Source organism: Lucilia sericata, unplaced genomic scaffold (assembly GCF_015586225.1).
Source record: "Lucilia sericata isolate MDLA Ls3-8-SP2 unplaced genomic scaffold, ASM1558622v1 Contig000664F_arrow, whole genome shotgun sequence".
NCBI classification, from domain to species: domain Eukaryota; kingdom Metazoa; phylum Arthropoda; class Insecta; order Diptera; family Calliphoridae; genus Lucilia; species Lucilia sericata.
This window is the reverse complement of record NW_023994669.1, coordinates 90,572-111,573: the sequence shown is the minus strand read 5'-3', so window position 1 is coordinate 111,573 and position 21,002 is coordinate 90,572. Positions and strand designations below refer to the sequence as shown.

The 21,002-nt window shown below is 28.8% G+C and overlaps 1 protein-coding gene across 1 annotated transcript in view; it reads left to right on the top strand.

The window, feature by feature from the left end:
• Positions 1-21,002, top strand: part of LOC119607148 (cGMP-specific 3',5'-cyclic phosphodiesterase) — a 136,373-nt gene that overhangs the window by 24,876 nt on the left and 90,495 nt on the right. The gene's annotated exons all lie outside the window — the stretch shown is intronic.

Here is a 21,002-nt window from a genome sequence, read left to right as displayed (position 1 = left end):
AATTTTCAATAAAAATAAAATTTTATATTATGAATAACAATAATCCATTTGCACTTGTTCGTATCCCTTAAACAATTTCTTTTTATTGAATCTAATTTTGACAATTTGGTGGTACTAAATTTTATATCTACATGTGTATGTATCATTGATTTTTTTCTTTAGCGCATTTTTATTTTATACACTACTTGAATATTTAAAAACCATGAATCAGCAAAGAAATCATAAAATTCGTTCAACAAACTTATTTATTTGTGCCGTTTTTTTCATTGATTTACTTCACTACAACCATAAAAAAGACTAAAAAGAAATATTTTCTATCGATTTATTTAATGTACATTGTGCAAATAGAATTTTTGTTGTTTTCAATATATAAAACTCGTACATATTTAAAGGTCTCTGAAAGGAAAAGTTTTATTATACTGTCAATCATAAATGTTTTATATGTTTTTTTTTACTGTTCCTTAGCCACATTTTAACAACTCAATAAGCAAAAACAAGAAGAAAAAAACTTTAAATGAAAATTGTAAGCAATTTTCCATTTTATAATCGCAATAAAGGCCTGACTACAAAATTAGTCGAGAATGAACAAGAAAATCAAGTTTAAAAGTAAAAAGTTTTCACCAGACATAACAAATTCATTGTTTGGTTAACCATTGTTACAAATGTTGGGTATGGGTAAAAGTGTTTTATTAGGGGGGAGTGAACAAGTACACGAGTATATAATGTTACAGAAAAATAAAAATTTACATAATTGTTTTCTGCTATTTAACAATTCTTGGAAATTATTATTATTTTTGTTCTTGTTTTAGTTCAAACAAATTCCTAAATTAAATTGTTGTATATGAGTGAGTTCATTGAATAAAATATTCTAAATGAAATAAGTATTTGTAGGAAAAACTTAATTAAAATTAAAAAAAAAAAGCATTTACGCAATTTTCAAATAAAGGTCAATGAGCAATTAATTGGTAGAAATGTTTTCCTTTTTGTTTTGAGAATGATTTGTTTATGATTTTACAATTCTTTTTTCTAAAATCTCGCAAATTTTAACTCGTTTTATGGGTAAGAAAATATTTCTTACCTTTAGATTGAAAAATAATAAATATTTTTTAATTTTTAGAATTTTTAATTTTTAGAAATGTTGTAAAAGTTTTTTATAAATTTATGGTTGCATTTATGTAATACAAGTAAATAAGTTTCGATAAATAGCAGAAGTTTTTCAATGTCTTTTATCGAAACAATATATTGACAGTTTTCATTCAAAATTTTTTTTTACCGACAGAATATCTACTGTTTAAACATTAACCGGAGATTGAGGTTGTGGTTTTTAAACTCCTTATTTAAAATTATTTATAAAATTTTGCTGTAAAAAATATATTTTATAAATATAGACTATAGACTAGACTATTATAATCTAGTCTCTAGTCTATAGTCTAGTCTATAGTCTAGTCTATAGTCTAGTCTATATTCTAGTCTATAGTCTAGTCTATATTCTAGTCTATAGTCTAGTCTAAAGTCTAGTCTATAGTCTAGTCTATAGTCTAGTCTATAGTCTAGTCTATAGTCTAGTCTATAGTCTAGTCTATAGTCTAGTCTATAGTCTAGTCTATAGTCTAGTCTATAGTCTAGTCTATAGTCTAGTCTAGTCTATAGTCTAGTCTATAGTCTAGTCTATAGTCTAGTCTATAGTCTAGTCTATAGTCTAGTCTATAGTCTAGTCTATAGTCTAGTCTATAGTCTAGTCTATAGTCTAGTCTATAGTCTAGTCTATAGTCTAGTCTATAGTCTAGTCTATAGTCTAGTCTATAGTCTAGTCTATAGTCTAGTCTATAGTCTAGTCTATAGTCTAGTCTATAGTCTAGTCTATAGTCTAGTCTATAGTCTAGTCTATAGTCTAGTCTAAGTCTAGTCTATAGTCTAGTCCTATAGTCCTAGTTATAGTCTAGGTCTTAGTCTAGTCCTATAGTCTATAGTCTAGTCTATAGTCTAGTCTATAGTCTAGTCTATAGTCTAGTCTATAGTCTAGTCTATAGTCTAGTCTATAGTCTAGGTCTATAGTCTAGTCTATAGTCTAGTCTATAGTCTAGTCTATAGTCTAGTCTATAGTCTAGTCTATAGTCTAGTCTATAGTCTAGTCTATAGTCTAGTCTATAGTCTAGTCTATAGTCTAGGTCTATAGTCTAGTCTATAGTCTAGTCTATAGTCTAGTCTATAGTCTAGTATATAGTCTAGTCTATATCTAGTATAGGTAGTCTAGTCTAGTATAGTCTAGTCTATAGTCTAGTCTATAGTCTAGTATGTAGTCTAGTCTTAGTCTAGTCTATAGTCTAGGGTCTATAGTCTAGTCTATAGTCTAGTCTATAGTCTAGTCTATAGTCTAGTATGTAGTCTAGTCTATAGTCTAGTCTATAGTCTAGTCTATAGTCTAGTCTATAGTCTAGTCTGTAGTCTAGTCTATAGTCTAGTCTATAGTCTAGTCTATAGTCTAGTCTATAGTCTAGTCTAGTCTAGTCTGTAGTCTAGTCTATAGTCTAGTCTATAGTCTAGTCCATAGTCTAGTCTATAGTCTATTCTATAGTCTAGTCTATAGTCTAATCTATAGTCTAGTCTATAGTCTAGTCTATAGTCTAGTCTATAGTCTAGTCTATGGTCTAGTCTACAGTCTAGTCTATAGTCTAGTCTATAGTCTAGTCTATAGTCTAGTTTATAGTCTAGTCTATAGTCTAGTCTATAGTCTAGTCTATAGTCTAGTCTATAGTCTAGTCTATAGTCTAGCCTATAGTCTTGTCTATAATATAGTCTATAGTCTGGTCTATAGTCTAGTCTATAGGCTAGTCAATAAACTATTCTGCGATTTTTAAGTGAAAACTCTTAAATTTTATTTTTTGTTATTCCTCAAATAGTCAATTAATGGAGAAAAAATTAAAATTAATAATTTCATAAAAATGTCGAGAAGAGCGTAGTGAAAAATTTGAAGAATTCTCGGAATTTTATACATAAATTTTCTATAACTGTATCTTTTTTTTATACCCACCGTCAATTGATGTTTAATAATAATTTCGATATGATAACAAAATTCCACATAGATCTAATAAATTAGCAGTTATACTGAAATTCACTTTAAATATGGCATATTATTTTATGGTGGTCATAGCCGAATATAACACTCTAACTTATTCAGTTTTATACTCTTTATTATGAGTCTGTATTCTATAGCCTGTCGAAAGTATTGCTTTAATTCAACTTGATCTGAAACACTTAAAACATCACACTTAATTGAGTACAGTAAAAAATTTCTTTAAGTTTGCTAAACATTTAATATAGAATGAAAACCACAAAAGAAAATGTATTGTCTAAGGTCGTATAAGTTTATCAGCCGTGTGTTAGTTTCATTTCGTTTGGTTGAATATTATTTTTTATTATTATTTTATTTTTATGGAAAAAATCCTCACAGCCACATATAATTTTGGATTATTTTCAGTTTTTTTACTGTTATTTTTTATTTTTATACATATGTATGTATACGCAACCATCATCCTTAACAAATTACACACATTGGAGCAACATATTTCTATTGCAATACATATTCATACATATGTTTATGTTCACCCTGCAGTTCGGCTGTTAAAATTGATTGCTGGATTAGGTATTTCAGTAATCTTCTGTTCAAATGTCTATGGTTAGGTATGCAACAAAATGGAAACACTAAGGGACATTGATTTTTGGAATAAAAACTTACGCCAAAAAGGGATTCATTGACTTTTTGCGAGACATCTGGCCAAGCCTGTGTGTCGGTATTTTAATGTGAAGATTATTCCTTTGAGACATTTTTGTATGTGGCATTTTTTTATTTTATTATTTTTTTACACATTTAACCTTGATATTTTTCTAGTAATATTATAGTTTTTATAAACAATATTTTACTGATTACGGTTGTTCACTGATTTTTCTCACTGTCGCTATTTCCACATTTATCCTCCGTTTTGGTGGTGTATATGCATGTTTAAGTGTGTTTGTGTTATAGACATTTTTACTTTAACCTTTTCTAATTCCGCTTCCTGTGTTGGTATACATTGTTCTGTTAACATTTTTGTGTATTTTAATAGTTTCCAATGAATTTGCCTTTCTTTGGTTGACTTTTGCTATTGTTATGTTTGCTTTATGTTAATATTTTTCTCTCTTTTTAATTTAAGCCATCTGTAAATTCTGGTTAAATGAATTTTCAAAAAATCGTTGATTTTCAATTTAAACAATCAAGTGTAAATTAGTTGGGGATTCAAGGTTTTTCAACAAAAAAAAAAAAAAAAAAAAGAGGGGGATATATTTTTGAAGTATATTTTTTGTATGACTAAGCCTAATAATTGGAAAATTATGAAAACACTTTCATACACAAGTAGTACAAGTATAATTTTAAATTAAGGGTATCATTAAGTTAAACAAAATGTTTTAAAAGTATTGATAATTTATTTAAAATGTTAATTTATTCCAAAAATTACAACAAAAACCTTAAATTTTAAATGTTTTCCTTTAATAACCAGCAAAAATAAACGAAGTACTTCCAAAATAATAACATTTATCACCACTTCTAAAGTAGCACTAAGTGATTTTTTTACCTTCTGTGAAAGTTATGTTTAATTTTTCAATGCTGAGATATGTTTTTGTTGTTCTTGTATTTTTATGAGTTAAAAGTTATTATGAGTTATTTTTGGGCTATTGTATTAAATGTGTCTACATATTTCTCTTATTAATGTTAATATTATTTAAGTCAAATTAGTTGTATTCTATAATACAATTTCGCATCCAAATAACTTCCAAAAAGAACATAAAAATTAGTTCTGCAGAATGACTTCAGAAGTAGTGAATTTGGAATCGAATAAAAAGGACATCCCTTCTATGACAAGCCCATGTTAAAATCATCACTTGTGCAGGTCTTTTTCAGTACATCCATGGAGTACATTCTACTTCTTTTTCGCTTCTTTGGGTGTTCTTTTTTGCTGGGTAATTAATAAGCTAATTTTCAATGAGTACCACGTCTTTATTGCATAAAAGTGGTCTAATAATGATTTGTAATTAATCTTATCTATCAATCTACATATATACCATGTAAGAAATTATAGTCGGGCGAGGCCAACCTGTTACAAAACTAAAATGTGATTTAGTTTTCATAATAAAGCATTTATGTTGAATTGTACCTTGCCTCAGATCTATTTAAGCCATTTATTGTTGAATAAAATTGTGGACATTTAAGTCAAATTTTGAAGGGAACTTTGTATAGGGGCTATGGTTAAATGAGACCCTATTATTATTTAATACATGAGAATCAACAAGGCTAGTATAGAACTTGGTTTTGGAACTTTTTGTCGAGATACGAGTATATTAAACATAATTATGAACTTAAAAGCCCTATTCGTCGGGTTCAGTTGTATGAGGGCTAGGTGAAATAATGGACCGATGTTAACCATTTTCAATAGGCTTCGTCCCTGGGACAATAGAAGACCATGTATCAAATTTCATTGAATTATCTTCAAATTTGCGACCTATAGTTTGATTGAAATGTTTACAAGCCCTATTCAGGGGTTCAGTTGTATGGGGGCTAGGTAAAATAATAATGGACCGAACTTAACCATTTTCAATAAGCTTCGTCCCTGGGATAATAGAAGATCATGTACCAAATTTCAATGAAATATCTTCAAATTTGCCATGTAAACCTTGATTACAAAGTTTACATGGACGGATATAACTAAATCGACTCAGAAAATGATTCTAAGCCGATTGGTATACTTTATAGGACCAATATTATTTGTTTGTGGGTATGTTTGAAGGCTAAAGACTGCTAAACGGTTGGACCGATTTTACTGAAATTTTCCGAGTGTCTTCCTGTATGTCTGGAAGGAACTATAGGTTACTTTTTATTATAAAATTTAAAGTGGGCGAGGTGCCATGCCCGCACACAAAATAAGTATTTAAACTTTTAGAGCAAGAATCCTCAAAAATCGTAAATTGGAAATTGAATTTATATTGGGTTTAGGGTAGCAAAGCACACTGGGTATAGCTAGTACACCATAAAAATGAATGTAAGTTTATTTGTTTGTAGCTCTGTTTGCGGTCTATTGATGGCTAAACGTCTCGTCAAATTTTATTGAAATTTTCTTCCAGTAAGTCTGGTAGGAACTATAGACCACATTTTGAAATTTCAAGACAGCGAGGTGCCACACCCACTTACAAAATAAGTATGGATAACTGCAACAGCTAGAGTACCAAAAGTTTTCATGGATAACTTTGATATCCATAAGAAATTTTTTTGGAAAACATGAGCGGTTCCGCAGTTGTGGACATGGTAGCTATCTTATAAAGTAAATACAATATAAATTCCTATACTTATGTATATGCGAAACTATAACAGGGTGGGCGTAACATACATATGTATATTCTATTGGGACTTTTCCTTTTATGAATTAATATGTATATCCTTATTAACAAAATACAAGTTCAATCTTTATTACGTACACAGAAAAAATTATCAGTAGTTTATTTTCAATTAACATGTTTTTCTCTTTCTTTAATTTTAATTTAAGCAATTTTTTATTTGTCTTAATTATCTCGTTGTTTAAAACCTAAGTTTACAAATTTGATTAAATTTTTAATTGATTCCATTAATTTTTTAATTGATTGAAAAAAATTTCTGGCCAACTTTTCTATTTTAGTTTTTTTTTTAATATTTTATTTTGATTTCTTATGCTAACAATGTTTATAATTCTTAAATAGTCAATACGATTTTAGGCATATAATATTCAAGTTTCATGACAATTTATAAAACACTTTATATGTTCAAATTTGATAATAAAGTGATATTTTTTGTAAATGCTCAAAGCATTCTTAAAGGTCAAACATTCCTTTAACATTGTGAGTAATCAATTAATAATATGATTGTTTTAATCATCAACTTAATAGGTTTTTAATACATTTTTTACCAAACAAACTAATTCATTTGATTAATAAATTAATAAAAATTAGATTTTATTTTTATTAAATATTTTATTTATACAATTAATGAATTGATCAATTTTAAATTTTGTCTCAATTATTGATATTAATTGTTCTGATTAATTCATTATTTGGAAAAAAAAAGTATTTTTTTAATTTTTATACAAATTTGATAATTGATATCATCATTTTGGTTATAGGTGCAAAACTTGCTTGATACAATTATTTTGATAATTGAAACATATTTATACCCTACACCACTTTAGTGGGGATTTGTGCTGATGTTTGTAACATACAAAAATATTCGTCCTAGACCTTAAAGTATACCAATCGGCTTAGAATCGTTTTCTGAGTCGATTAAGCTATGTCCGTCCGTCCGTCTGGCTGGCTGGCTGTCCATGTAAACCTTGTGCGCAAGGTACAGGTCGCAATTTTCAAGATAATTGGATGAAATTTGGCACACACGTTTTATTTGACCTAAGGACGAAGCCTATTGAAAATGGTTAAAATCGGTCCATTATTTCACCTAGCCCCCATACAACAGAACCCCCCGAAAAGGGCTTCTGAGCTCATAATTATGTTAAATATACAGATATATCGATAAAATACGGCACAACTAAGTTTTATAGAAGTCTTGATGACCCTGCCAAATTTCATAAAGATCGGGCCACATTTGACCCTAGCTCCCATACAAAGTCCCCTTCAGAAAATTACTTGAATGTCCCAAATTAGCTTATAAACACAAATATCGCGATGAAATTCAGCACAATAAAATATTATGTCAATATAAATATATTCACAAAATTTTATCGGGCTTGGTCCATATTTGCCCCCAGCCCCCATATAAAGCCTCTTTCAGAAAATTAGTTTTTCATCCATAAATTGCTTAAATGTATCGGAACAAGGGAATATTGAAGATAAATGCTTTATTATGAAAAATAAATCACATTTAATATTCATAACTGGTGTAGGGTATCATATGGTCGGCCACGCCCGACTATAATTTCTTACTTGTTTTAGTTTTTTCTGTGTAGATAATTAATGCTTATTTGTAAAATGTATTCATATGGTGTTAAATCTCTTAAAATTCTTGTGTTTTAAAAAAAACTTTTCTCCATGGAATTTTTAACGAATTCAATTGAATTTTATTTATTTTTTGTTGTTGTTGGTAAAATATTCTTGAAACTTTTATTTGTACAACTTTGTTTTGAAAAGGTCAATATGAAAAGTTTATATTTCTTTTTCATTGTAATCAAATCGAAGTAGGTATGGTTTAATTTGTTTTACAGTCATACAATACCTGAAAATTTTTATTTAATATTTATTTTTATTGACAATTGATTTGTATGTAATTTGAGTGTAAAATTTTAAGGTCATTTTTTGTTTACATATACAAATTTTTCTACATATATATGTAAATGTTTATACATATGTACCTATTTAAGTTTCTATAAAATCTAAAAATGATTACTATTTGAAATTTAAAGCGCCAAGATTTGGTGTAATGAGTGGGTTTTTTCCCACGTTATATTTTCTTTAAAATTAGTTCGAAGTAAATTCATAAAGCAATTTCAAACATGAGTCTCCTCCCAAAAAAAGAAAAATCCTTTAATTATCATTATTTGACTTTTCGCCCATAACTGGAGGAGTCAATGACGGGTTTATTTGACTTACCGTTTGACCCAAACACCCATATTATCTAGAACTATGGAGACAGTGGCCAGCAGAATATTTAAGATACTTTCTGCGTACACGAACATAAAATGTGCTTTTGGTCTTTTAAGGACAGATGAAAGGTGAAATTAATATTTCGAGATAAGTTTCTGATGCTGTAGCCGACACAACAGAACCTATCGAACAGATAATTCTTTTCCCATAATTCTGTATATCAAATGAAAGGTCTTTCTTTTTTGATACACATACATTCCTACACATATCGGGGGTTGTCATGGAATCCAATAATTGTCGGAATTGGATTTGAAATCTTCATAAAACAGATTTAATAAAATCTAATATTATCAGTTTCGAGCATTTTCGATAGAATTATTGAAGATCTGAATCCCGAAGGTCTTTTGTTTTTTCAAAATATTACTGACAGAGGGACGGAAATCGTTATCTATAATGAAATTGCAAACGGAATTACCCGTTATACCCTTATAATGAAGGGTATAAATATTAATTTATTACTTCATACTTATTAAGCTTTTGTCAAAACATCTTAATATACTCTTTAATTATATCGCACAAAAACTGTAAAATGACTAATACTTTGACAAACATATTGGTATTCTTAAAATGTATTTTATATTTTTTTTATGTATCCCAGTAAAAGCTTTCATTACCATGTAAGCAGTTAAAATGCTAAAATTTACTTTACTCATTGGAGGCAAGTACTTACCACAAACTATTAAAAATAATTTAAAAAAGTAGTCATTGCAAAACTCAATGACTAATGAATTAGTAAGTATTTATATAATATTTATATAACACAATAATAGTAGACCTTATTGGACTACTTCTATGTAGTAGTAATTGAAAAGTAAGTTGTTAGGTAAGTAATTACAAATTAATGCCATTACCTAGTTTTTGCTGGGATAATTATACTTTATTCCTTTTGCAATTTAATTACTTGCTATAGTAAACTTTTGAATGAAATAAGAAAAAAGGAGCAGAACGAAGAAAAAAACCACTTAAATGAAAAAGTTTTATTTCTTAAGTAGGGATGTCAACAAAAGAAATTGCTGGTATAAAATGTTTTAATTATATTAAATTTAAAATACAGTACGACATTATACAATATAAGGTTTATTATGGTTTGTAACGAATCTGAATATACCCTTCATTTTAATGTGCCCAGAGCTTTTAAGACCGATGAGCGACAAAAATTGTTATTTATGAAAGAGAATGAAAGGGACTAGAGTAAAATGTGGATCAATTTTACCGATTTCCAATATCTAACAAACGTTTTAATAAAGAATATTTGAAGAAAATTTTAACAATCAAGCTCCTTACGTTTGGGTTTTATAGTGTTTTAAACCTTTATGACCTCGTATGTATAATTTGTGGGTCTCCTACCAACATTTCGATGTGTTACAAACTGAACGTCAAAATTAATATACCCCCATATTTTTTAATGATGAGTACAAAAAAAGTTTAATACGTTCATATTATTCATGATCGTTCACTTGCTTTTTTAGGCTGTTTGCCATTTAAAGTCAAAAATCGAAGGACTAAGATTATTTTCTAATAATTTTTAAAGTCCACAAAGGTTTTTATTTCTGTTCGTTCCTTTGCTTTTAAGTAGATGAAAAATAAACAATTTATATAATTGAAATCCTTATTAATACTTTTTAATAAGTTCCTTTTAAACTAATAAATGGCAAAAGAAAAATCTTAAAATGCTTGTTACTTTTTGCTAAGCTTTTTTTTATGGTTATTTAAGCTTTAAGGGAAATGTACTTGTAGCGTTTTCTTTTCCACATTTTGTGTAATTTTAATGGGGTTTTTAAAGAGAAATCCTTTTTCAATTAATATTGTGATTATACTAAAAATTACTCTGTAATTATTAAAGAAAAATAGTTATTTTAGAAGAAAGTATTAAATAGATATATTTCAAATTTATGTATAATTTGATGACAACTGAGATTTATTATCGTTGTTTTACTTTCTCAAAGCCATGACCTGCTATTGTTTTATTTTATTTTCAATTATTTGACATAAATGTCCAGACTACTAATGGCAAATTACAAAATAATTTGTTGAAATATAATACCATTAAATAGGGTGGCATCCAAAAATACTTATGTCTGTTTGCTGCCAACTAAAATGTACATTTTACTTTAATGTTAAAAAACACAATTTTTTTTAAATATTAAAATTTTGTTTCGAAAGGAATGCGCCACCCTACTATCCCTTTGTCCTTTCTTTGTTTTGTGTCTTTGTGAAACAATAATTTTACTAATGGATTTTTTTCTCAAGGAATGTAAAACGAGGAAAAATTCATACTTGCTAACATAAAATGTTGAAAGAGAGGTTATTTGTTATCGTTTTATTTTAAGTATGCCATAAATTCTGTAAATTAATGTTAGGCAAATGCTTTTGATTTTTAATGATTTTAATCATTATAATCATTATAAACTATACGTTTTCTTAAACCTTGTGCTTTCAAAATCAAAATTCTGTTTGTACCAAATCAATATACATATATTCTGAATCCTTACAGATAGCGGAGTCGATTTAGCTATGTTCGTCTGTCTGTCACACACCCCTCCCCCCCCGCGGCATGTTTCCATGATGTTATGTCCAATCATGGTGTACTGCAATCCCGGGGAAAGAGCTGCGACCAATACCTCTAGTCTGCCGGGACTATAAACTGGTATTTACAATTCACTGAGCACCACATAATCTGGTACTACGGATGGCCAGTTGCAACCAACTGGTCAGCTGGTTGAGGTTCCTTCAGAATCCACGTAGTGGCTTTGGTTGAAACCTAAATCGCAGGAAGGGGGTGCTTATTTAAAAGACTGATACACGGTGAAATATAATTTTCAAGATACATTTCTGTTAACGCTCCCAGATGCTAGGAGCGCTACAAACTACAAAGCATGATTATGTATTAATAAAATGTTGGATTTGAGCTAATAATGCAAAGATTGGATATACGAGAATGAAGTTTCTGATGTTTTTGATGGATTTGACGGATGGATTGATTTGGTTGCTTATGATGTGCTAAATGATGTGTCGGCAGGACGGAGGAGGAGTTGGAGTTGCGGTGTAAAATCGTCACTGATCTTTCTTTAATTTATCGGCAATTTTCCTTTCATGGTTCAACTTATCACAGCGGGTCTTTGTGGCCACTGAAAAAAAAATCTTGTCTATTGAAATGATCCGTGCCGAATTAACAGAGCGACATATAAGGTTTTACCTTTGTCGGGGTTAGATTGAGCTTGCTCATGACACATGTTCTTCCTCAACGGAACTACTATGGCAAGAGATTAGATAGCTTGAGTACTTAACAAAGTGTTCGAATAATGGACCGGCATCCATATAGGTAAATAGCAACCTGCGTGTAACAAACACAAAGGAGCGGTGGTGAGTCGTATATTTTTGCTCACCCAGTGGATGAAAAAGACCACCGTGAGAGAGGCCAACACGGCGGGCACTCACGTGGTCCGTCCGTGTGTGTTTCTGTTAAAATTAATTTTCTGAAGACGCCATATAATTTCCGTATCCAAATCTTCAATAATTCTCTCAGACATGCTTTCGAGAAGTTTCCTCGTCGCCATTAATCCCATGTACACTAAGTAAGATATTGGGTGGTCAAAGGTTATAATAATCAGTTTTTATTTACTAATATCTCGCTTAGTGTGATTCCTAGGACTTCGATTTACATCGCAATTTTACAAATGCAATGACGATATTTTTGAGTATATTTTAAATATTATTGTTGATTTAAAAAATTTACCTAAATTTCAAAAATATTTAATATTAATTTTTAATAATTAAAGCATTAGTTTTATATTTTATTTTACAATTAAATCATTTAACTTCTATTTAATTGATAGGTGGTTACAGGCATTTCTGTGTGTTTATATTAAACATTATACATACATATACAAAATTTAACTCTCGATTATTTAATTAACATTTATACGGTGCAACACGTTTAGTACATAAAACAGCACTTGACATTTTACTCAAATAAATGATGATGTTACCAATCTACATACATTGAGAATTTCATATAAACTGCTGTCGATGTGAAAATTTTGCACAAACTGACATTTTCAATTAATTTAATGTTCAAGTGTCATTTATAGTAAATCGAAGTGTTATAACAACAGTATAAGCTAAATAATTTAATGACTTAAATTGTAAATAAACATAGATGTGTTAAAATAATATAAATGCATGTTTATTTTTTAAAACTCCTTTAATTATGAACGTTATAAACTTACCCGTGGTGCTTCGCTACCCTAAACGAAGATAAACAAGAAATATATATAAATTATTACAAAAATATGAAAAATGCTTTGTATATTATATTTTACTTTGTACCATTATAAAGCAATACATACATATCTGGATTTAATTACTCACTTATACATTCGTCACTCATTAACACGATTCTTTTAATATGACATATATATGTATGTAATTGATTTTTAAATAAAATAATTTAAATAGAATTTTCTTATACAACAATGACAATGTTTAATTTTAAAAATATTAAAACTTTTTCATTAATATTTTATTTGAAAAGTTAACTTTTGTTATCATACTTAAACTTTTTTTCCTTCTATAAAAGTTATGCAGAAAAAGTGGGTGGCAACACTTATAATTTTATATAAATTTTTATATATAAACTCAAATATACTCATAATTTTTCATTAATACTTTTGCCAAAGCTAAAGTACATGCGTCAGTTCTGCACCAGGCATGTTGAACACATGTAAATACATTCAGTGTTAAATCTGCATTAAGTATATTCAACTAAATCCTACTTAAAGTCATGCTACTTTATCTTTTGAACCACCAATCAAACCTCTATCATGTTCTTTTTATTCTCAACTATGTACCGCCTTGTCCTTTAAACTACATATAGTTCGTTTTTTTGTGTACAAATGTTGTAGTTTAAAATCGTATTTAAATAAATTTACATTTTGAATATTTTACACAAAAAAAAAACATATTTTTTCATAAATATCCTTCATGACAGTGATAAGGGTAGTTATAAGATTGTCATTTAGTTTGTTATTTTTTATGTTTTTATATGGATTGCTATTAGTTAAATAAGTATAATCGGGATTCCTTTAGATAAGTTTTATATATGAGTCGATTTGTTAATACCAGTCTATCAGTACTGTGGTAGTAATTCCGGTTTAAATCCCCCCGATAACCTCTGGAACCTTATGTTTAGGTTCATAATTAACATAAGTTTCTAATGTTTCAGTGTTCGGCCATGACCTACTATAATTTTTTTATTTTTTTTTTCATTATATTTATTTAAGTAAAAAATCTATAAACATTTTTCTTTTTACACTTGTTATTTTTTTTGCAAACAAGACATTATCTTTACGAATGTATCTTTGATGTCTGTAGATTTTATTGAAGTTAATAGCAAAAGTTTAAATTCATTTTATTTTATTACTTTAAAGTTGAAATTATTTAAATAAAATTTTGTTTATTTCAACTTTATTTTCCTGCTGAAATATTAACCTATAATTGAACTTCTGTCACAAATTTCAAAGGACTACCGACATCGGTAAATTTTAAATAGATGTTTAAAGTACTTTTTATACCCACCATCAAAAAAGATGGGGGTATATTGATTTTGTCATTCCGCTTGTAACACATAGAAATATTGGTCATAGACCCACAAAAGTATATATATTCTGGGTCCTTGTTAAATTCTAAGACGATCTAGCCATGTCTGTCCGTCTGTCTGTCTGTCTGTCTGTTGAAAGCACGATAGAGTCCGAATAGAAAGAGCTAAAGGGTTGAAATTTCACATAAATATTTCTTATAGGTAAGGTTTTTTTGGTATTGAAAATGGGCAATATCGGTCCACGTTTTCGGATAGCCCCCATACAAGTGGCCCCTCGAAAAGCAGCTTTAACAGCCATAACTTGTTTAAAAATACGAATATAGCGATGAAATTCGACTTAAGTAAGTTTCTTATGATCCAAAATCAATATGCGAAATTTTATGAGGATCGGTCCATAATTGACCCTACCCCCCATATAAGGTCCCCTTCAGAAAATGACTTTAACGCTCATTACTGGCTTAAAAATAGTAGTATATAGATGAAAGTAAGTTTCATACGAGTCAAAATCTATCTAAAAAATTTTATGAGGATCGGTCCATGATTGACCCTACCCCCCATATAAGGTCCCCTTCAGAAAATGACTGCAACGCTCATTAATGGTTTAAATATACGAGTGTAGCGATGAAATTCGACACAAATAAATTTAATACGAACCAAATTCTATCTACTAAATTTTATGAGGATCGACCCATAATTGACCCTACCCCCCTATATATGTTCCCCTTCAGAAAATTACTTTAACGCTTATAACTGGCCTAAATATACGAGTATATAGATGAAATTCGACATAAGTAAGTTTCATTCGAATCAAACGAGGTTTGATGGTGGGTATATAAGATTCGGCATAGCCGAATATAACACTCTTACTTGTTAGTCTTTGAACCAGTTTAATGACATTTCTATTGTCAAGTTAATTACTAGTCTAGGGACTAGTCTATGAATTAGTCCTTCAACTAGTATACAAACTATTATATAGACTAGTTTATTATCTATTCCATAGACTATTGTCTAGTTTATAGACTACACTATAGATTAGTCAATTGTTTATACACAGAAAAAAATAAAACATAACTAGAATGAATTTTGTAATAAATTGTATGAATCGAACATGACATTTTTTTCCCAAACCATTTTCATTCGGAATATTAAAAGTTCATAAAATGCATGAATTTGTACATGAATGAATTTTTTTGTTTTTTTTACTTATTTTTTTCGATTTTCATAAAAAATTGCAATAAATATCCACATTGCAACAAATATCCAATGTTCCATTTTTTTAGAAAATAAAATAATAATAATTAGCGAATTTTTATGAAAAATAAACAAAAATATTGGAAAACAAAATATGAAATCAAAAACATCAGCAATATAGCTAAACATCCATTCTTCAGACAATCCTGCAAGTTACGCACATATTTCATTGTTTTCGATCTAAAAATCATAAAGAAATAAACAATTTTCCAATGAAAATTTCAAACATTTTTTAACAAATAGAAAAATAGAAAGACAATTTTTAATTTTTTAAGTCAAGGCTTCTAGATTATGTTTAAAAAAATAAAAATTAAAAAATTCATACAATTTAGGAACTTATTCTTATATATTATTAACTTTAGTCAATGAAAGCTTTTCATAATATTTATGCTCAAACTTTTTTCTGTGTAGACTAATCTAGTCTATAGAGTAGTATAATGTCTAGTCTGTGGACAAGACTATAGGCTGTCTAGTCTTTAGACTAGGCTTCAGATTGATGTAAATTTGCCAAAATAATTATATTTAGTACATTCGGAATCAAAAACATACAATTTTTATGCTATTTTGTACAATTTTAAAATTCCATTTGCCATCCCTAAATTGAAGCATTTGATAACTTTTGATATTTCGATTGAAATTATAAAAATATCACGTTAGAGTTGTTGTTTCTTCAAGACTTTATTATAGTTTTGTTATTTCCCAGTAAAAACTTGTTAATAACTTCTACTTACACAAAAAAATTACTTTTCAATAAATATTATATACCGCCTGCACTACTTTTAACTAATCGGTGGTGTACGACAACAGACTAACAAACACGAGGGCCAGGTTCGTAACTTATTCAAGTACTTATTTGTAGGAGAGTGTAGTAAATATATATACTTGACTACAATGACATTGCCGTGTCATTGTTCAAATGTCAATGAATAAGTAGTTTTAATAGTTTTTTAACTCTTTACTTTTTAATGTACGATTTTGCCTCTATTAAAGGGCAATGATTGATATCCATCTACTTATATTCCTTAAAATAAAACATTTTGATCATTATTTTAAATTTTTTTAATATTCTTAACATGTTTTTTATACCCACCATCAAAAAAGATGGGGGTATATTGTTTTTGTCATTCCGTTTGTAACACATCGAAATATTGGTCATAAACCCACAAAAGTATTTATATTCTGGGTCCTTATTAAATTCTAAGACGACCTAGCCTAGTCCGTCCGTCTGTCTGTTGAAAACACGATAGAGTCCGAACGGAAACATCTAGAGGGTTGAAATTTTCTAAAAATATTCTCTATAGGTAAGGTTTGTTTGGTATACATGTTTTGGCATAGCCCCCATACAAGTGGCCCCCCGAAAAACGGTGTAAACAATCATAGATGGCTTTAAAACATCAGTATGTCAATTAAATTCCACATAAACAAGTTTTGTATGAACCAAAATCTCAGTACCAAATTTTATGAGAATCGGTCCTTAATTGACCCTACCCCCCATACAAGGTCCCTCTCAGAAAACGGCTATAACGCTCTTAACTTGCTTCAAAATGATACCAATGCAACGAAATTTGACATAAATAAGTTTTAGAGGAACTAAAATCTCTCTGCCAAATTTTATGGAGATCGGCCCATAATTGACCCTATCCCCCATATAAGGTTCCCCTCGGAAAATTACTTTAAAGCTCACAACTTTCATAAAAATATCAGTAAATCACGAAAGTCAACATAAACAAGTTTTAGAGGAACTAAAATCTCTCTGCCAAATTTTATGAGGAACGGTTCATAAGTGACCCTACTCCCCATATAAGGTCCGCTCATAAATTGACTATAACGCTCATAATTTGCTACAATATTATAGTAAAGCAACGAAATTCGACGTAAACAAGTTTTCGGAGAACAAATATCTCTGTGTCAAATTTTATGGATATCGGCTCATAATTGACCCTACCAACCATATAAGGTCCCCCTCATAAAATGGCTTTAACGGTCATAATTGACATTACCCCCTATCATAGAATGACATTAACGGCCATAACAGGCTTAAAAATACCACTATAGCAATAAAATTCGTCATGAACTAGTTTTATGGGATCTAAAATATTTTTGTCAAATTTTATGACCATCGAGCCATATTGGATTAAAGCCTTCATATAAGGCTTAGAAAGCATTGATATTCGACAAAACAAGTTTTATTGAATGCAAAATCTTTGTAGAATTTTAGGAGGATCCAAAATTTGCCATAAGTAAATTTACAGGAAATCAAAACATTAAAAAATTATTAAATATGATAAAATAAATGCTACCATCGCCCTAACTATATTACTATTTATAGATAATAAAATCAGTTTAGAAAAAAACCGATAAATGATTAAATTGTAGTAGCAAAAACATCGGTTGTATAGGTCCACTTTCCGAAATTCACCTGAAATTTAAGACATATGATTTGAGGGTGGGTATATAAGATTCGGCACAGCCGAATATAGCACTCTTACATGTTTTTACTTCTATTTGTTTTGGTAGAAAAAATCATTTATTACATTTGTTGCTTTATTCTCATTTGATTTCTTTATTATTTGTATCATTTAACACAACACAACACAACACAATATCTTTCTGTTCTTTTTTTACTGTTGTTAAACATTTTATTTTATTTTATTTTATTTCATTTCTTTTAATCTAGATTTATTTATTTCTGTCGTTTGTGTTGAAATTCTTTTGTTAACATCATCTAGACAAGATTTTTGTGAATTTTGATAAAAATTTCTATGTATTAAGAACGAGTGTGTGTGTGTCTGATGTACAGACCGTTTATCACTGATAATAGTCCTTTAAAACATACATACATAGTAGATACATTTATTACTTTTAATCTTGTTATTACATTTAAGTTATTTTTTTTTATACATTTGTTTAAGAGATACAAATTTACTTGATTTCATTTAGAGTTCATAGTTTGTGGGAAAAATTTCTTTAAATAGCAAATTGTTTCCTTGAAAAAGACTAATTTTTCTAAAATGTTCCAGTATATAAAGTAGGGTTCTATAAATCGACTTTCGAATAATCGAACAATCGACTTTTTGTCGAAAAAAGTCAAAAAGTCGAAGTCGACTATTTTGTTCCAAAAAAGTCGATAACTCGACTATCGTCTGTGAAAAAAAGTCGACTTTGTTAATAAAAGTCTGAAAGTCGAAAAGTCGAAAAAAGTTGATAAGTCGAAAAAAGTCGAATAAAGTCGAAAAAAGTCGAAGAAAGTCGAAAAAAGTCGATAAGTCGTAAAAAGTCGAAAATAGTCGAAAAGTCGGAAAAAGTCGAAAAAAGTCGAAAACTCGAAAATTGTAGAAAAAAGTCAAAAATTTTAAAAAAGTGGAAAAAAAGTCAAAAACTCTAAAATAGTCGGAAAACCCAAAAAAAGTCAAAAAGCCGAAAAAAGTCGACTATTTATAAAATACTTATAGCCGAAAAGTCGACTTTTAATTAAATAAAAAAAGTCGAAAAATCGACTTTTCATAAAATGCAAAGAGTCGAAAAGTCGACTTTTAACTAAATGAAAAAAGTCGAAAAGTCGACTTTTCGTTTCAACTATAGAACCCTAATATAAAGTATACTTTTACAAAAGATTGAGCCTGATGTTATGTATACATTTTCATTGGCTAGATGCGGATTCAACACTTCTCAATTCTTTAGATAAGTATACTTTGATATCTGGGCCTGTGTTAACATTCAGTCAGGAACTTGTTTGCTCTTACAGATAATCATTCAATCAGGACATTGTATGTTAAATATTAATGTTTCTATATTAATACTTTTTGTTAAATAATACATAAAAAGTTGCACAGTCGGACATGCTTTACGATTTTCGATTCTTTACTTATTTTTAACATAACAGCTTAGGGATGTTATAATCCCCAAAATTTATTTTCGAGCAATTTGTGTTGCTCATTTATAGCTGTTGTTATGCTATTGTGATTATTACTTTAATGTCTTGTAAACATAATGACAAGAATTGTTGTTGTTATTTTTTTCATACCTGTTGCACTGCAGACAAGACAAAAGGAAATTAAGGTAATATAGATGATACATTCATTATCATTTCCTCTTTATGATGAATACTAAAACATTTTTATATTAAACGTTAAATGCTTTTAACTTTATTTTCCTTTCATTTCAGTTTAAGAGAAAATATGAAGATGGTTTAACCATTAAATAATTTACATTGAACAGTGATGGGCATACCAGTACTTATATTTCATAAGTAAAAATATGAAAATAGTTAAATTTTCTCAAAGTATCTAATTAAGTATTTGTGGCAGCTTTTTGACATATATGTACATATATAGTATTTTAAAAAAATTACCCACAAGTGACATTTCTGCATATGTATATGTGTATGTATGTGAGAATATTTTGATATATAAATACATATTAGTATTTAAATCATCTACATTTGAATGAAACATCATAATCATTTCATATTCCTTTTCCTCGGGATTATAAAACATCTATCAAATGTCTCGGCGGTTTTCATTTGACTTGAGTTTTATTAAATTTAAGTGCTGCTGTCTGTGTAACTTCTGGTTTATTTGCGTCAAATGAACATATATTAAAAGAATTTTCCGCTTTTCTTTATTTTATATTTCATTTCTGAGTCATAAGTTAATGTCGAGGGTACTACATTGCTAAATTATATTTCAGCACATATTTATCATTTTTTTTTTCAATTTTGTTCACTGTTGCTCTTTTTTGTTTTGTGTGAACAAATGAATAAGAAAATGTTTCAATTATTTAATGCGTTTTTTTTTGGGGTCCACTGCTACAAAATGTAGTGTTGGTATGTAGGTTTTATAACAACGTTTGTAATATCTTGTTAAAGATTTAATTTCCTCTATGTATACAAAAATTTACGAAATAAGAGCTTCTAGAAGCTTTTAAATTCCCAAAGTTTAATAAACTGATACACAACAAGTGTAGATACCTTTCGTAATTTTTTTTGGGGGTAATGAAGAAATAAATTTCGAGGTGAGATAGGACTAGTCCTGTAACTGGTACTTTGGAGATAGTTACCAAAATTTATTGTACTTTTTAAATTGGGAATTATGGTTTATGCACTTAAAATGAGATTATAAGTCAAAAAAAAAACTTTCAAAATTTTTCTCATACTTTCGAAAATTAGTTAATATGGGTAAGTGGTATCATATAGTCGGTGTGATCCAATTTTCGTAAATTGTTTTATTTTTATAAAAGACCAAAGAAAAAGCAAAAAGAAACTTAAATGAAAAAGAAAACATATTTATGTTTATACTTACGACTACGAGTATTTATAATAAAGTGAAAATTTTGTGCGTCACTAAATCTTATTTGGAACATTAAAAAAAAATTCTTAAAATTTTCTTAAACTTTTCACAAGTTTGAAAGTGTATACGCTAACTCGTGTATTCGTATACATAAA